The following is a 19,780-nucleotide window of genomic DNA, read 5'->3' on the forward strand; positions in this document are numbered from 1 at the left end:
AAATGTGCCACAATTGTTGTTATATTATTATTATAGAGACTCCTGAAATTAAAATCCAATGGCCATAATTAGATTTTAGAATGTAATTTAAAACATGTGTTGTGAATTACTTTATGGAGAGATCAAGGAAGTTTCTAACATATTGAGCAGCACTGTGCACCCACCATCTTATATTTCGATTCCAACTCCTTTTCAAGATTAATTAATATTCCAATGTTATATTCTATTGTTTCATGACATATACATGTGCGCGCGCGCGCGCACACACACACATATATATATATATATATATATATATTAATTGCTCTCACATCTTTGTTTTAGTAATTAATTAACAATGTTTTTCTTGTAATAAAAAATTGAAAAGCAAAGTGTGTAAGTTGGTTTTATGCTTCAGCATACATCAAATAAAGTTGTAAATACAGAATCCCACAAGGCCACCACATTATATTCTGTGTAAGATGTTTCTGAATATAGAATAGCACCATATAAAGAACTCAACTGAAAAGCGCAAACAATAAAGGCTTTGTCATATAAAATAGTCTCTAGAATATTCTACTACCTCCTGTTCATAATTATAAGGCATCAATCATTTGAAGATTTTTATGGTCCTTTTTAAAAAAGGCATTTTATATTTTTTGAAAAGAGAATAAATTTATTTACTAAGGAGCCAAACTTCACAATCAAAGTAGACTACCTAAAGGAAAAAGTCATTGATGTAGGGGATGAATACTTGATGATTATTATTGATTTATGATCAAAGGATGAAATTACTGTTAGGGAAATTTAGAACCAATTTCTCTCATCTGTGTGATACAAAATGGGCATTTGCGGAAGCAACAAGTGTATAAAGAAAATAGAGAAGAGTAGAAGAATAACACCAAGAATTTTTAACGTGAAAAAACCTCCTCAATTGAGAAGGAAACAACCACGAGACTTAGTCCAGAAAATATCTCCACTATAGAAAGTAGTATTACAATATTTGACTCTCTCTTACAAAGAGGATAACACTCAATCTCACCCAAAAAGAATGGAAATACAAACTCTCTCTAATATCTCACTAGGAATACAAATCTCACACTATGTGGATATAAACTCTCTCACTTTCTCTCTATGCTGTTCTTTCTCACTTGCTTGTTGTATCTCTTCCTCACAAGTCCACTATATATAGTGAAGGGGAGGAAGACTCCATCATAAAGACATAGTGGATGATTAATTGTTGTCATACTTTTCAAGACACTTCGAAAAATGCTACTCCAATTTTCTAAGTTAGACATCATAATTTCCAAGAGTCAATGAATAATTCCAAGACTTTGGAATAGCCACCATTGAATATATACTCAATGGTTCATCTACCAAGATTTATTGGTCTTACTTTCACATCAATTAGGAAGGATTCCCAACAATTACAACCTTATATACATGATTCAAGAGATAGCTTGTTGAAGAAGTAACTAACTAACCAACTTTAATAATCTATAACTAAAACCCAAAATAATCACAATTTAATCACTTGTGTAAAAGACACTATGCATATTCTGATACCCTAAATTATCCTTATAATGAAACTAAACCATTTGGCCAACTTGATGTGCCATGAATGGCTTATGGTGCACCATCGCTAGCTTTTGGTGCGTCATTGTTGGGTAGGAGACATAGTCAATGTTCTTGTTAGCACGATCAGATGTCTTAGTTATTGGCCTATCTGGTGCGCGTCTTGACGCATGAGCGCATCTGACTTGGGCATATGGGCACATCTAGCACGGTCAGTCACGACGCATAGCATAGTCAGTCCTGGCGCATGGACGTATCTAACATGTTCAGTCCTGACGAATGGGCACATTTGACCTAGGCGCATCTGGCACAATTAGTCCTAACACATGAGCACATCTGGTCTAGCGCATGGGCACATTTGACACGGCTAGTCTTGGCACATAAGCACATTTGGCCTAAGTGCATCTGACACAATCAATCCTGGCACATGAGCAAATCTTGCTTGGGCGCATGAACACATCTAACACGACCAACTTGGTTCGTCTGGTACGATAAAGTTGGCTCATCTAGCACGACCAGCTTGGAAACTTTGGCATGACATGGAACATGTGCCTTATTTCATTACTACCCACCGTTTAGGATGGGTTTGTATAAGCCTACACCTATCATGTGCTTGAAACAGGCAAGAAAACAACACATTTTTTTATAAGAAAATTTGTATTAATAGAATGTACCAATGGTACAAGATTTACAAAGAGGATCATTAATCACATAATTATAGTATGAATTTAGTAAACCATGATTTCACCTTTGCAGTCTCCACAATTTGTTAATAGGAAATTTTGTTAGAATTGAATATGAGATATATTATTCTTTGTTAACCAAATTGACCATATTATTTATAGTCATATGACGCTCTAGAATTTCCTCTGTTTGCTATGATCCAAGTAATGTGAACAACCCTCCTAACATGAGTAAGGAAAAACAATTTCCTGGCATAAATATTTTAATTTATATTTTTTATGTAATATTTATCATTATTTTGATCCTTCTATCTTTGGTTCATTGAGGAGAAACAATAAACTTTAAGATTTTTAATGAGATTTAAGTATATCTGTAATCTTATAATATTTTATTAAAAAATCAATACAATTAGCTTATTGAGTAATGTTTAATTCAGTTAAAAGTACCAGCTAATAAGAACTTGGGGAGTATTGACCATATTGTGTTTATCATGCAATTTTAACTACCAAAAAGCATCCATAAATGTTTTTTTTGGTAGGGTGAGTATGAGTCGAGTTGGGACGCGTTAAGGCTTCCCTTATCCAATCCTAAATATTGGTCAGATCATTTTTTGAAGTCGGGTCCGATCCTAGACCCGAAGCTAAGTCATCCTTAAATATCGAACAGGTCAGTCTTTAAACCTAAATTTGACTCTATACTTGATTAAATATAATGCATACTCATTTTAGATAAAGTCTTCTTAATATTATTTATTATTATGAATATGTAATTTGACATATAAAATGATATATGTATATATATTATTAATTATATATATGATGAAAAACTTAGAGAATCAATAATATTTTTAACCAACAAAGTGTCAGTACTCTGTATACATTTGAATAGAGACATATTCAAACATGGTGAGTGGGTAACCATGAGACATGTCAGGCCAGGTTATGCTTGGTCCCTACCCAACCCTAAATATTGATCGAGTCTAATTTTTGAACCCAAACCCAATCATTGACCCGATGAACGGTTAAGGTCGGGTCCTGCTCACCCATATTTCTTGGAATATTCTACCCTTATATTCTCTGGTTGATAATAAGAATTATTTGATAACATGTTTCCTTAATTATGTTTGAACCCTAAAACTTGAATTATTTGCTTTTGAGCAATTTGTTAAATTATGGACTCCACCATCAAATGTGACTGCAATAATGTAGTTGTGTGACCTCTACAATTACAATGTGATATCAAATTATAATGATGCAAATGTTTCAGGATGTAAAATGACAATATTAGATCATTTTGGGTCATATTTGGATCACATTAGATTATATTAGGCACATCAAATTTAAAAATATTGTTTAATTTAAAATTTTATACCATAATAATTACAATCTGTAATGCCATGCCCACAGCACCCACAATTGAAGCAGCCGGAATCACATTTCCAATCAAAATTTAAAACACTCATTTTGAGTATTTTAAGCAGGAGAGGGTCTTAATTAATACATCTTAGGTATTGTAGTCTACGTTCAATCAACATCCTAAATATGTTTGGCACATGTAGGGCCTAAATAATTGCATCCTAAATATGTTTTCTTAGCTTGCTTCCTTAAACACTTTAATAAATTAAAAAATGACACATTTTGGGGTACTTTTCTTTGAGTTCTGGAATATAGGACCTCTATTTAAAGGAAGCAATTTTATTAAAAAAAATAAAGTTTTGATTCTAGATGGAAATAATTCTCATAATCAAGAGTCCATATAGTGTGATAAGATTCTTTAAAGGAACAACTTGACAATAGACACAATTATTATACCAAAAAAAAAATGTTAAAGTGCATAAAACACTTAAACTGTATGCCTTTTCTAAGTAGCTAACAAGAATTATTTTTCACTTAAATTTTATGTATTAGTGAAATTTTATGCAAAATATTGCATAGAAATTGAAGTGGATGTATTATTAGATATTTGTTAAAACGGTAGAGTTATGTATGAATTCTTTTTGATGAAACAAGAAAGGTGAAAAAGAGAATATAATTCCTTGAATATTGAATAGATGGAAAAGTAAAATTACATTGAATCCTTTATATAAAGGATAGAAAAACTAACTATCTAACAAAACTAACTAACCACTCAACTATTTTAACATTCTCCCACAAGCTGGAATGTATTAAGCATTCCAAGCTTGAAATAATTGTGTTAACATAATGATATACTCTAATACCTCATATTGCTTTGTTAAAATGGTAGAGCAATGCATTAATCTGGATAAAGCAAGAATGAGAAAATCATTCATTGAATGAATATGAATTGAATTTTACAAAGTTACATTGAATCGTCTATATAAAGGGAAGAAAACACTAACTACTCTAACCAACTAACAAAAACTCAACTATTTTAACATTCTCCCGCAAGCTGGAATGTATCAAGCCTTCCAAGATTGAAATAATTGTTTTGAATACGATGATATACTCTAATACCTCCTCTTGCTGGTGAGTGAAACTTCATCTCTCAGTCTTGAAATTTGAATGTGAAGCAATACTGACGCTTAGCCACCAAAGGCAGAAACAACTTCATCCAAAGCTTAATCATCTATTTTAACAGAAGCTTAGCCAATCAATGCTTAACCATCTACTTGAATGAAGCAAACCAACCATAATAGATGAAAGAGAGAAAAAATAGATCTAAATATTGATCCCAATATGATGCTTCAATGAGGAAAAATACACACTTTAATGTTTAATGAGAGGGGTAAAGAAAACTAGAGTATGAAGAATTAAAGGTTGTTGGTGCAGCGGAAGTGATCGTTGCTCAACGTTGGCCACTAACAATCAAATAAAGGACATAAGAGTAAATAGAAGAGAAGAAACATGAGAATTTGTTAACGAGGTTCAACCACTTGTGCCTACGTCCCCGGGAGCACTGAGCAACTACCAAGATATTATTAGAGAATAAGGATTAGAAACTCTAGCACACCCATGGGCCCACCTGCCCATGGGGTGTTTCTATTTGGTGCTTATATCTAATACATATTACAACAAGGAACTTGAGTCCAATATATAATATTGATACTATACTCTATTCTAATACTAGGTAATGTAGGACTTCATATAATAATATATTTCAAACAATCACAACAAAGGTAATTAGAATACAACACTGGAAGAAATTCACAAACTTCTGAACCGCATCCCTTTTTCTAGCAATACTTGTTCAACCGTCTTATTATAATTGTAGTGGGCTAAGCAAACATAAATAGAATCTAGAGCAGTCACAAACCAAATCTGATCCTTGAGTAGGTTCATATAGACATCCAAGCCACCATAAGCCATTATAACCGCTCCCTTGAATTGTGAGATGCATGAGCCATGTCACACAATAAAGGCAATGTATACCTAAACTTGAAGAAAATTATAAAGCGAAGAAGTAAAAAAAAGAGGTTGATGATGAAGAATTTTCAAGATTGAAGCATCTCGATATCCAGGAAAGTGCTGACATGTAGTGCATTATCGGCTCAACAAAGTGGGCTCACAATGACCACATTCCCCAACTTGGATTCTTTGATTCTTCATAATCTGATTAACATGGAAAGAATATGCCCTGATCCACTTCCAACACATGCCTTTACCAAACTACAAGTTATCAAAGTAAAATGATGGGATAAGATGGAATTTGTTTTCTTGTACTCCATTGTTAAACACCTCTCTGAACTTCTTGAAATTGAAATTTCTGAACGTAAATTTATGACCAAGATTATAGTAGAGAAAGGACAAGAGGATGATGAAAAATACAATAGAATGAATGAAGCTGATCTAGAGTTCTACTGCAAAGCCACAAGTCTCCACCTATGGAAAGGCACCAAAAATCTCAAAGGATAAGATTGATAAGAAGCACCTTCTCAAGTTCTTGATCTATGGAAGAATATGAAGCATATGGTGGCTTAGTTTGGTCATCCTTGGGGAAAAACTTGACTTTTCCTCTATCACGAGCAACATGCTTCCTTGGGAGAAATCCAAGAGAACTGTGTCTTGGGTATTCAAACTTCATGTGGGACATTCTTCCCCTCATGAAGTTGCTCTTGCAACTTCTGGACTTGAAATCATCACACAAGGACAACCCAAAATGTGAGACTTGAACATAGAACCATACCTTTTGATTTTTGTGGCAAAGAAGACATTTGGGTCTTGAGAATACATTTGAAAGGTTTCTCCTATGTAAGGATAGCCCATGGAGGCAGGTAAGAGTGGCTTTGAGATTCTTTGCAAGCACAAACATGAAATTGAAGCAAATATCACATTTTCTTGCAAAGAATGCAACCTGTTTCCAAGCCAAAACCTGAAGCGGGATCACAATCATCAACACCTTCTTCTCCCTATCCTTTGTTGGACCAGAAATCAAGAAGAAGAAGAAGGAGATAACAAGAACAATCAAAGAAGCTTGGAATGTTGGGGTCATAAGCGGAAGCAATCAAAAGAATAATTATCGATATGATACCATGTTAAAATGGTAGAGCTATGCATGAATTCTTCTTGATGAAACAAGAAAGATGAAAAAGAGAATATTATTCATTGAATGTTGAATAGATTGAAAAGTAAAATTACATTGAATCCTTTATATAAAGGATAGAAAAACTAACTATCCTAACCAAATTAACTAATCACTCAACTATTTTAACAATATCCCCTCATTTAACCGCTTGAAAAAAATTATGGAGAGATGTTAATCCATCATACTCTCTTCACATAAGAATATCATATCAAAACTTGATGAGACAATCCATTACAAAAACGGTAACATTTCTCAATTGATTATGCGTAATATTCAATTTCAAACATTTATTCCTATACAACTTTTTTATCATCTACAAGTTCTCTACATATTATGGATGGTCACATGTGTCACACATATGTCAATCATCTATAACGGAAAATTTACTTAGGTAATGCACTTTGACCAGAAATTTATCACAATAGTGTAAGTTTTGTACTTATTACATAAGTGGTGCATTGTTTTGTAAATCGGCAACCCAATGGCCGTTTTCCTTCTTTTTTCTCTCTTGGACCCACATAACTCGACAACAATGGTGGAGTTTATTTATTTTTTAATATTTCCTTTAGAAATCGTCAATGAAGATGGAGTTTTACATCTTATTTTAATATATAAGTGTTAATCGGCAATGGTGGTGGAGGTTTATTTTTTTTTTTTATAGAAAATCGTCACTCCAGAAGGAGTTTTTCATTGTATAGTGTAAAGCCCTAAATCGTCAATGGCATAGGAGTTTTTCAACATAGTTTTTTATAAATCGTCAATGGCATAGGAGTTTTTCACTTTGCCCTAGTTTTTTTTATTATTGTTCACAGTTTGACCTAAGTCGTGAATGACATAGGAGTTTTTTTTCCCGATATTTTTTATGCCAGTATCCTAGCTCTATATAATCATCCAACACTTCCATCTTCTTCTCCTAAAAACTTATATGTTCTCAAACTTTGTCTCCTAAATACATTTCTCTTGAAACGTTTTCCCATCATTATTTTATACTTTTTCTCATTTGGAGCTTTTCTTCTCATGTAGATTGATACTTGATTAGAGGTTAGTAGAGCTATTATATTTAATCAAATGTAGTATAGTTAGTTGTTAAATTTTTGTAATATTATTATTTTGTTTAATATAGATGGCTATTCTAAGAGATATTGTTAGCGATTTTAGTGATGAAGAAGACATTGAAATATGTAGTGATGAGGGGGAGGTCGATGTTGGTTCATCTTCTAGGATGACATATAGTTCTCCATCATCATTTTTTCGTAAAACAAATTCTGATGTTGGTCATGATTTTGGTCATACAAGTGGTTCAATGAACAATGATTTATTTGTTGGGATGCAATATGAATCTAAAGAAGCCACAATAAATGCTATTAGAGAATATCATATTCAAAATTCGTTTGATTATGTTGTTGATGAGTCTAGACAAGATAGATATGTTGGGAAATGTACAAATTTTGGTGCTGGATGTGAGTGGCGAATTCACGCTTCTTTTAATGTTAAGCGTGACATATGGGAGATTAAGAAAATTAATGGAACACACAGTTGTGTATCTATGTTGATTTCCCAAGATCATAACAAATTAAATTCATCATTTATTTTAGACCTTTGTTGTTAATTTGGTATATGCGGATCCGAGTATACTAGTTAAGGCACTAATTAAGCAGGTTGTTAGTCGTTTTGGTTATACAGTGACATATAGAAAGGCTTGGACTGCAAAATAAATGGCATTGGCAAAAACATTTGGTGATTGGGATGGATCATACAATGAGTTACCACGTTGGATGAATGTTGTACAATATTTTCCTCCCGGTACAATTATGAAATATCAAGCATGTCACCATATTACTGATGGTATGGAAGACTCTAGTCGATTCATTTTGGATAGAGTGTTTTGGGCTTTCAAACCATGCATTGATGGGTTTGCATATTGCAAACCAATTTTACAAGTGGATGGAACATTTTTAACTGAGAAATATACTAGAACATTGCTTATAACGAGTTCATAAGACGGAAACAGACAGGTATTTTCAGTTGCCTTTGCCATTGTTGAAAGATAGACGAAAGAAGCTTGGGAGTGGGTTTTTTACAATCTAAAGACTTATGTTACCCCTCAATCAAACCTTTGTATCATATCAGATAGGGGAACAGGTTTGTTAGCTGCACTCCGAAGCGAGTTCACAGGATGGTCTAGTGAACAGTCAGTTTATTGTTTTCGTCATCTTGCTAGTAACTTCAATAAGGAATTCCGAGATTATGATCTAAAAGATAAAGTCGTACAAATGGGTATGTATTAGTTATATTTTTAATTTATATATATTGTTGATGTTCTGGATAGATATATTTTCTTTTATTTAATTTTTAGGTTATGAGTTGATGCGACCACGGTTTGAGCGGATGTTGAATTTATTGTGGCAAAAACATCCCAGGGCTGGTGCATGGTTGGACCAGATTCCAAAATAAAAGTGGAGTCAAGCATACGACCTAGGTAGACGTTTTGGCCACATGACCACGAATCTTGCAGAATGTATTAATGGTGTTCTGAAAGGATCTAGAGCTCTTCCTATCACAACCCTTGTGAGAGCATCCTACTATGACAGCCCTTGACCGTATGCGCGTTGATCAGGTATATTTATATTTGTATATTTTATGTAAAAATGTATATTATTTATGTTTGTATAGTTTTATGTAGAAATAATAAGTCAAACTTTCATTCTGTTTGTATATTTATATTTGAATATTTTTTATATTAACTTTTATAGTAAAAATTTTACCCGCAAACACCCTACCTTTGAACCACTACTCTGAGCTGAGTATATGCAGTGATACTTAAAAAGGACTAGAAGATACATATCTAGAGATGGAGCACACTCTGATGGAATTGATGGAATGGTAATTTTTTTTTATAAATTAAACTTTCTCTTTAATTATATTATTTACTTCTAATTTTCTCTTAATTTTTCGGTACACATTTGCAAAAAGAATTTGTGATCAGAGTCGTCCTCCAACTTCACTTATAAACTCCACACAATCTTTATGTGACGTCTTCTCATCTGGCCGTGAAATGATGGGAGCATTGGCTGAGCTATACCCCAATGCATACTCTACCCACATTGATACAGCTTCTCCTACTCATCATTATCATATACTGGAAACTGACTCTCCACAATGAACTCCAGCGGATAGTCATTCTCAAGGACATACTTCATCAGTTACTCCTCAACAACAACAACAACAAACGTATGAGTTCGCAAATTATAATTATTCATACAATTATTTGTTATCAAATTCTCAAATTCCACTACCATCAATGTTTGCTACTACTTCAACTACACCAATGTCGGCATACGATTCTCAACAATATTATCGTCCTACTATGCCATCTACAAACATTTCTGGTATATAACATACTGGTGACGAAGTTCTGGTTGAAGATGTTGATGAAGATGAAGATGATTCGGATGATTAGGAGCCACAGTTGGCGGCACGTGGTGGAGTGAGAATCTCGCAGCAGAATGAACACCAATTAAGAGTTCAACCGCCAAGAAAAAGAAAACCACCTCATGTGGCACTTCATCACATAAACGTCATTAAAGTTGTTTTGGATTTAATGTATTAAAATTTTAATATTGTAATATTTTTTTCTTTATAATATTAGTGTTGCAAGATATAGTAATAGGTTGGTAATGAACAAAAATTATAATAAAAGTTTAAACATAGAACTCAACCAAAATAAAATAAAAATTAAAACTCATTTCTTAGAAATCCACATACATTTGCCGATTCTGTTAGGGCAAGGAAAAATAAAAAAAAAGCTAAAACTCCAACTGCACTGCCAATTTACACATATATAAAAAAACCTAAAACTCCAACACAATTGCCAATTTATAAAAAACTAGGGAAAAGTGAAAAACTCCTATGCCATTGACGATTTACTAAAAAAAAACTAAACTTCCACCACCATTATCGATTAACACTTATATATTAAAATAAGATGTAAAACTCTATCTACATTGACGATTTTTGAAGGAAATATTAAAAAAACTCCACTACCGTTGCCGAGTTATGTGGGTCCAAGAGAAAAAAAGAAGGAAAACGACCATGAGATTGCCGATTTACAAAAAAATACACCACTTATGTAATAAATACAAAACTTACACTATTATAGTAAATTTCTAGTCAAAGTGCACTACATAAGTAAATTGGTCTATAACTATAGTACAGTTTTGTAACATATGTCACTACTATATCTAGAAAGATTTATTGTTTTCTACTACATTATTTAAAAAATGATATATCATCATAAAATAGAAACATACTAATTGTCCTAGAAGTGACATGTGTCGTAAATTGACGTTTTCTTTATTACTAGTTGACTTACAAGTGACACATGTCATTTCTTTTAAAGTAAAAAAATTGATGCTAGGTTGATATTTTTAGTATAATTATATGTATTCTCTCTATGGGTAAGGAACTACTCCTCTGCATAATGTTAATACCCTTTCAAGAAATGTCGTTATCATGAATCAAGCCCTTGAACTTTTAGACTATCTGGTGATCTAGTAAAACCTTATTACTAGTAGATTAACATCTTTTTGATAATCTATTTGATTTTGTAAAGTGTTAGACAAAATCATGTCTATCCAAATATTAAACTATTCACTTTAATTCAAAATCTAAAGTTCATAATTATGAATTTATGATCATTGATTTTAAATGAATGGTTGCCATCATTATAACTCCATGATTTGTCAGGTGTAAACATATTATCACCATTGATGTCAAATTCAACAATTATAAATGGACACGTAGAGTCTAAAGTGAGGTCCACAATTCGAAGGAGCCGATAAAATTAATTACCAAATTTATTGTTTAAGAGAACATTACCTTTTTATATGCCAAAATGTAACATTTTTATTATAAATGCTAGCTTATTTATTTCGTTGTTCTACGTAGAAATATACCAAGATTGCATCTATATTTTTCTTTCAACAAGTATATTAAACAAAATAATAACAAAGTCATTTTAAAATTACTTAACGATATAAAACTTATTACACCAAATATTTGAATTTTCTTTGCTCAAATCAATAAAGAGCAAGTAAAAAAATCATGTTAGCAAGTGTTCTATGAATGATTTAAAGAATAAAAAAAATAAGTTGCCTTAAAAATTTAAAAAAGTGTTGCTTTTAAATTTTTAATGTCTTAAATAATAATAATATCTTTTTAACTTTATGAACTATTTTCATTTCCTTAACCAATATGGAAAAATAGTGTTAAATAACTATATCTATAAGTTTGCAAATTTTGTCTAACACTGCCACAACAAGTACTGTAATAGGATAGCACAGAAGAATAAAGTGTAGTGCACAGAAATAGTTGAGAGACATTGAAACAGTTTCACACATGAGATACACACTACACCATGCGAATCAAAAGCATGCATACTCATTTTAGAATGTTGAAAGCTACAAAAATCCACGCTGCATGGAAGAACGTGCAAATAGGATCCAATTACTTCCATCGAGGTTCTCTTTCTATGGTCCAACTTACATATACTGACAAACCCCTCTCTTGTCTTATTCAACAATTACATTTTTTACCAATCAATATATATGACTCGTCCACTCCAATTTATTATAAAGGTGAATACAATCATAAAACATCCAATAATAATCTAAATATTAATAAAAAACATAAACTAGTGATATATTCAAATAAAACTAAATCATAAGCTAAAGCTTTATTACATTAATCATATTATTATAATATTTGTTCATTTTATAACACTTTTAGTGTTGATTTTTTATAGTATCATTTTCACACTTTTATGTCTATAATGGATATCTGGATATGTGAGTATCTGCCAATAATATTTACAATGGGTTTAATATGGGTTTGTGTTGTTGAACCCAACGGGTAGTTGAGATCAAAATTTTGAAATATATTATTGAATAGTTTCAAATTTGAGTAATGAGGTATCAATATATATATATAATAACATAACTACACATGTTTTCATTTTGTGATGTTATGTTGGTAAGAAGAGATGTTATGTTTGTTAATCCATAAATGTAATATAATGTTATAAAGATGGAAGAATTTTATACGTTTGATATGCTTTATTGTCTCATTTTAAAATATATTTTTTTAGTAAAAAATTATATTTAAGTAACATTTTGAAGATGCATACTTGTACTTTAATTATATTTTGTAATTGTTATTATCATTTTTTGATTGTCTAAAATAAGACATAATTATATGAAACATGTGAAGAAATGAATAAGTTATTTTAATTTTTTTTAATATTTTCTAAATTTCTGAGTAACTATGGATCTGTTAAGCATACAAAATCCTACTGATAACAAACCCTATAGATATTTTTGCATGAGTCGGATGATCCAAGTAGTGTATCGACACTCATTGTCAATCCTATCAATTAATCATCTTTCTTAATTCACATTATTACGCAAAATGATAGAAAGTAATAGAATAAACTAAAATAAAAAATGGTATGAATTTAATAACATAGGCACCTAATTGTTTTTCCTTTTGATGTCTCTTCTCGAGGCCCACGCGCGTAGTGATTAACAGGTTCGAGTCGGTCAGAGATCTCAGACATTATAGTAACTACTAGCAGATTCTGTCGCCCGAGTTTGTGACTCTATGAGTATCATCAGATTGGAGATTGCTAAAATCTTTGTGCCTTGACTGCTTCAATATGTGACATACATTCTTTCACAATGGGATAAGAAATTATAATATTTGGTAATTGGTTTAAGTTCCCATATATTTTAAGAGTTTAGGTTTATTAAGTAAACGTTAGGGTTTTCAGTTTTTTATTTTCAAATGTTATTTTTCAGATGAACTAATTTTTTTAATTATTTGAAATACATTTTCCTTAGTTTTTAAATAAAGTAAAGATTATATTATAGAATTTTGGTTTTAAAAGTTGAGTTTTGTTATTTTGAGGATAATATTTATCATGAGAAGATATATTTAATTTATTGGTAAATGACATTTTTAAGAAATTAAAAATATTTATGTCATTAGTCTCTCATCAATTATACCCCTTTTGATTTTTATGATGCTAGGGTGAACAATTGAATTATATTCTTGATTGGGTTGGGTAGGCCAGTTCAACATTTTAACATAGAAAGACTATCCATAGCAATCATGTTGATGTTAATTTGGAAGATCACTATGATCTATGCTGACAATATCTTCCTAGTCTCAATTAGGGTCTATTTGCAAGTTCAACTTTAGAGAGAAATGAAGAAAAATAGAAGACTTGAGAACCATAAAATACACTTATAATATGACTTTAAAATAATTTATTTTCATTTTTTCATCTTCAAAATCTAATCAAAAACATACCCTAAGTCTATCTAGTCATGCACCAACTAAGTACATATATATGATATCTATATTAAAGATCCTTAACTTCACACTTCCCTATATATGATATCTATGTTAAAGATCCTTAACCTAAGTTCTCGACCCCAGAGAATGATAAAACCTATTTTTTTTTAATGATATAACAACTAATATATTCTCTATGGGAGTTGGAGGTCAGAAAACTCAAGGCAGATCTGTAAAGTTATAGTAGTAGTATTCTAGTACTATAAAAGTGGAAGATGAGATATGAATCTCCATTGGGAATATATTTTTATCATTCATGAATAAAATAATAAACTGGTATTTCTTGAAGTGCTAAAATTTGTCCAGTGAAGCTGCTATCTCTATATAGGTTTGGCTGCGCAAGATAATAGTGATTTTTGATAAAAATAACATCTGGGTTTTGGAGATATAGAACTTCCCAAGAATATTTATTCTGGTCATGAATAGAATAGAAATATCCAAACTTGTGTCACATTTCCAACAATATGACAAGCACAACCTTTTGAGCTTTGAAGAGGTAGTTAGAGTCTGTCCCAAAACTGGGGTCTATGAATATTTCTGTCACTGATTGGTTAAATAATTACATGAGGTTAATTGTCTCTGAAGTAATGATGAAGTAATCATTAAACCAAGTTATACCTAATTGAAACTGTTTTATGGTTGTTGAACTATATATACTCCTATAATACTAAGGCTCCATTATGCATGACTAGATGAAAGTTAGTTAGTTGAACACTAAGTTTGATATATAGTAGCTTATAAGAATATCTATCTCCCTAATACTTTTTAGGCCTTGCACTTTCATTAGTTGCATTGAAAATGAGGGGTAAGAAAAGGATAGAGGATAAAATGAAGAATAAATTAAATTGGTACCTTTGAGTTTTAGTGAAATTATTTAAATTACCCCTTATATTTTAAATCTATACAAATCACCCATAATTATATATACATATATTACATTGATCACCCCTATGAGAGAAATAAGCGTAATTTCTTAAACAAAAAGTGGTAAAGAATGTAATTAAGTCAAACAAAATATGATATATTGTGAAGAAGAATTAAAAAATAATAAAGAAACACTCATAATTTATTTTCACAATATACCATATTTTGTTTAATTTAATTACATTCGTCATCATTTTTTGGTCAAGAAATTACACTTATATCTCTCATAGAGGTGTCCAGTGTAATGTATATGTAATTAGGAGTGGTTTGAATAAAGTTAGAAGTGATTTGTGTAGGTTTAAAAAATGGATGAATGCTTTGTGTAATTTCACTCCAATTTAAGTTGTATCAGTGTAATTTATTCTAAAATGAGTGAATTTATGTTTTCTCTCATTTAATTAGCAAAGAAAACATAATGGAAAAAAAAGTCACGTGGGACCCACAAAAAACACTTCCAGTGTTATTAAACTCGCACCAGTCAATGACTCAGTCAGTGTACTCGGTCAATGAGTCACTAGTTTAATCAGTGGGTCAATGGTTTGACCAATTAACTCGGTTTGCATTCAAAATTCTAAAAAATTCATAATATTACGTAACAATATTTAACAATGGTTATACTCAAAATTTAAAAACATTATCATACCTAATTAAACAACAAAAAAAGAATATTTTACTACTATAAAATGACACAAATAAGTTGATAACATCATCAAACAACATATGAATATGTTTTAACTACAACAAAAACATATAATAAGTTTAAAATTGGATTAAAGGATAAAGATTTTGTTATAATGTAAATTAACAAATGACAAACATAACTACAAATAAGTTAAAAGTACTTGTTTTTCACTAAAACATGACATCAATTTGGTTGTTTTGAAAGAAAAAATATATTTTTGAATTGACTCGGCCGGTTCAACCAGTCCGACCACCCAAGTCACTAGTTTTAGACTTAAAGTGATCGAGTCAACCCAATTTGATATAGAACTGATTAGATGAGAGGCTCAGACCGTTAGATGTCTGGTTCACAGTTGAACTTGTCAGATCTGCTAGTTTAAGTCGAATTTTATAATACTTCTTCCACCTTGTAATAATATAGAAAAAATAAACACCTTCCAGGAAAAAAATATTGGCTAGAGTCATAAAATAATAAATAAAAGCTAGCTTGCATTTAAGAGTTTAGGCATTCTTGTATATGATGAGAAAAGTGGTTTTAATTATATATTTTTAGTGTGAAATTTCTTATATACATAATCTTTTATTGGTAAAGTGCATATTTATTGATAAAAAATAAAGTTACATCAACAAAAAAAAAACGACCAAGCAATCAAGGGGAAAAACAACAAATACGTAAGAACCATAGAAGAGACCTAACAATAGCAATCTAAATTCAAAATAAGGTTAGAGTGCCACTAGAACCAAAACATAAATGCACCTTTGTATCTAGATTTGGTCCAAAACTAAGATAAGAATTTAATCTCGTCTAATAGCTCTTCCACGTCCATCCTCTTGTTCTTAAGGATGGCGTCGTTCCTACACTTCCATATGGACCAATGCCAACCATCCAAAAAACAGAAAATACATCTTTCGATACACTTTCCTTTACTGAAAGAAGATGTTATAAATTGTGAGCCTTGAGTGATGAAGGTAACACCACGTCAAGCCCTAACCAGTAATAGATAAATTGCCAAAGTCAATAGGAAAAATGACAAGAGAAGAAAAAATGATCCGTAGTCTCCAGCAAATCCTGACTCAAGACACATAGGAGATCATTACCAGGAAAGTTACCACTCCTCTTGCCTAAGTTCCACTTACTTCAAATCCTATCCAAAATAATTCTCCAAGCAAGCGCACAAGTCTTCCAAGGTGCCCAAGATTTCTAGACTGTATGGCACATCATCCGATCTGTTACACTAACCTCTTCCCTTTGCCAAATAATTTTATAAGCTGACTTGACTAAATATCAATTAGAAGCCTCATAAATTTAAATCCATTTGGATTCATCATATTCCTTCATTTGAATCTGACTCAAAAGCCCCATATGTTCCTCAATCACTAGTTTTCCACTCGAAAGACTCATTTCTCCATGACATCTACCAATTCCACACCCCTCCCTCCAAACACCTAATTGACCCACTTGAACCTCCTTGTCAGAACAAAGGGTATAAAGCCTCGGAAGCAAGACCTTCAAAGGAACCTCTCCCACCCAAAAATCGTCGAAAAACCTAGTATGACTCCCATCCTCTACCTTCTTTTTAAAACCCCTCTGAAAAACCCCTCGAACTCTAACTGACCATTCCACCACCCTATTCAAATCCCTCCACCAAAGAGACTCCGAGAATCCACCTATATCAAACTCATCCCAATCTAAAAAAATCTAATCATCGTATTTGGATTCCAAAACTTTAGTCCAAAGTGCCTCTATCTCATATAAAATCCTCAACCTCCATTTACGAAGAATGGCAAGATTGAAAGACTCAAGATTTTTGACTCCCAGGTCACATGTATCACAATCCTTTTAAATCGAATCTCATATGACCCAAGGGATTTTCCCGTGCATGCCAACACCTCCCCATAAAAAATCTCTCTAAATTTTAGCCATCTCCTTTATCACACACTAAGGGGCTTTGTAGGATGATACAAAGTAGATCGACAATGCATTAAACACCACATTAATCAACACCACTCACCTCCAAAAGTTGGATAACACATCTTTTCATACCTCATTTCTCCTATGATTATTACCAACTAAAATCCCCAAAATTTCATGGGCCAAGACCCCCTTTTATAGTTAAGGTAACCGACTATACCATCTAAAAAACTTGAGTGGATGTTGACACCAGACAAAAGATTTCCCAATGATGACTAAATCATCCGAATATTGTAGTAGATTCACCCCAACCTTATATTCTTTGAACTTATGATGCGAAACTGCAGACTTATAAGCCTAGTAAGGCCCTCTGCCACTATTAGGAACATAAAAGGGGATAAAGGGTCACATTGTCTAATGCCACACAACAATATAACTTTCCTCGTGGGACTTCCATTAACCAAAATAGAGAATAAGCCTGAAGAAACACACTCTATCATCAAGTGTCTCCACTTACTACAAAAACCCAACTTATCCATCATATGATCAAGGAAGCTCTAACTAACTGAATCATATGCCTTAGAAAAGTATATTTTTTAAAAATATCACACTCCTTCCTATTCCTCCCATCGTCGTCAATTATCTTATTAAGAACAAACGTACTGTCAAGAATCTGTCTCCGTTTGATGAAAGTCATCTGGTTATCAGAAATCACACTATCCATCACCCTCTTAAGATGGATAGCAAGAACCTTGGAAAGAATCTTGTAAAGAGATCCTATCAAAGAGATCAACCTATACTCTTATGAGGACAAGGGATTCACCTTCTTTGGAATAAGATACACAAAAGACAAGTTAGCTCTTGCCACAATACTACCATTCTTGTGCAAATCCCTGAGAATGTTAAGAATATCTTCACGTAATATATTCTAGAATTCCTTGATGAATCTGAAGTTATAACCATTTAGAACTGGACTTTTATTAATGCCACAATCCTAAAAAAACCTCATTGATCTCGACTTTAGAGAAAGTCGAGCTAAGGAATTCATTATTGGAGTCAGAAATCACGTTAAACTCAATCCCCCAACAAACGACACTACTAGCTATCTTCAGAAAAAGGTGCTCTGATAATGAGACATGATACTCTCTTTCACCTAAAAAATCTCCTCAACTCAAGTACTATTAATCGTTAGGTTGTGGATAGAATTTATATTTCTTCTGGATTTTAGAAGACTATGAAAATATTTTGAATTAGAATCCCTCTCCTGCACCCACTTAGATATGGATTTTTGACATATGATCATGTCCTTCAAGTGAGCTAATCTTAAAAATTCTACCTAGAGAGCTTTCTTCGCCTTCATATCTTCTTGTGTTAAATTAATGTACTCACTTATAAGATCATGTTTATTGATTTTTGTGCAGTGTCTTCCACTCTTTCATCCAAATTTCCAAAACAAACCCGATTTCACACCTTCAGTCTGTTCATCAAGATTATCAGTTTCTCTTGTAATCTGAACATACTACAACCATCCACCTAAACACTAGCCCATTCAGCCTCAACTACTTTCTTGAACTCCATATCTTAAAACTAGGCATCCAAGATCCTAAAAGGTGTTGGGCTCCAATCTTGAACCTTACATCCAAGATTGATAGGACAATGATCATAAATTGAACGCATGAGACCCTTTTGACAAAGGCTCGACCATCTATCTCTCCATTCCTCATAGAGAAGAAATCTATACAGTCTACTCATCATATTTCTACCAGTCATATACCAAGTGTACCTTCTCCCACCAAGAGGGATGTCAATCACCTTTATGTCAGAGATGAAAGATTGGAAATCAAGAATTTCCTTGACCATGTCGTGGCTGCTAGAATCTTTCCTTTCATCACAATTGGTAACTACATTGAAGTCACCTGTTAGGCACCATATATTAATATGAATAGAGTTCTTCCAATGAACCAACTTTCGCCAAAGTTGAGACTTGGCGTTATTATTGCAAGGAGCATAAACGTTAACAATATGATAAGGTTTCACATAGTTAACCTAGAAACCAAATACTCCCAAGCA

The sequence above is a fragment of the Lupinus angustifolius genome, chromosome LG11, assembly GCF_001865875.1.
Source record: "Lupinus angustifolius cultivar Tanjil chromosome LG11, LupAngTanjil_v1.0, whole genome shotgun sequence".
Classification (NCBI taxonomy): domain Eukaryota; kingdom Viridiplantae; phylum Streptophyta; class Magnoliopsida; order Fabales; family Fabaceae; genus Lupinus; species Lupinus angustifolius.